Below are 1,168 nucleotides of genomic sequence, written 5' to 3'. Positions count from 1 at the left end.
CACACACACACACACACACACACACACACACACACACACACACACACACACACACACACACACACACACACACACACACACACACACACACACACACACCAAATTGAATAGCTGAACGTTTAGAAGAGAAATCTTATTAAGAGGCTTTTTATTTTTATTATTTGTAATTACCTAGTTTACATGTTCACCGTTTCGTACGATCATCGAGATCATAACAATATCTGTAAAGGAATAAAAGAATGATATAATAAATTACTAAATACAAAAGGAGAACTATTAAAATTGAAAGTACGGATTATTTGGACGTTTATTCTCTGACTGCACTACTTTTATATAGAAGCGAGCAAATCTCAGCGTACCTGATAAAGAATGAAAATGAATATTCTTGGTTAAAACTTCTAGACAAATTTTGCTGTCGCTTTGCCATATTATCATCTGCACGTATATACATATTGTCCTGGAGAATGAGTTAAATACAACAATTACTTTGTATGCTGGTTTACGTTCTTTACTTTGACATTTTATGATCCAAAAAATTTGTCTCTCTTCAAGTTTGATATTTGTAAAATTTGTTTACTTGTTTTCATTTAGACGATTAAACTTGATTATTATATATAAATGAACGAATGATTTATATTTCTTAATCCGTTTTGGGTGAAATATAGCATTCCTGAATGTTTTCGAGTTTCTAATAAAAGTGGAATTGATTTGACAAAAGTTCTAAGAAATTAGACATTATGACTTTATTCATTCAGCAAGTAAAATATAAAAACAATACAATAAAATAAGCTATTCTTCTTAACATATCAGTCGCATGTACAATATAATAACAATTTCTATTCAATACTAACTCTAATACAGTTTTGTTATTTGTCAACTTAAGATTTATAACTTAGAGGAATTTATTGTAAAGTTGTGCCCGTAAACGTTACTAAAATTTTATAGTAATCTTGAAAATTATAATTAAACGTATTATGTCAATTCTTGATACATAATTGTTCCACAAAAGTACAAGCAACTTAGGCTTCACCTGAGAATAACTACTTCTTCATTTATATAAGTATTATAACTAAATTCAATGCTAAAATCTTACAATTGGTGCATAGTACCATACTTTCATTTCAAATGCTGCAAGCTAACTGCATAACACTGTTAATTTTCTTTTGCA

Source organism: Habropoda laboriosa, unplaced genomic scaffold, assembly GCF_001263275.1.
Source record: "Habropoda laboriosa isolate 0110345459 unplaced genomic scaffold, ASM126327v1 scaffold40, whole genome shotgun sequence".
In the NCBI taxonomy this organism is placed as follows: Eukaryota; Metazoa; Arthropoda; class Insecta; order Hymenoptera; family Apidae; genus Habropoda; species Habropoda laboriosa.
This window is presented reverse-complemented; position numbering follows the sequence as displayed.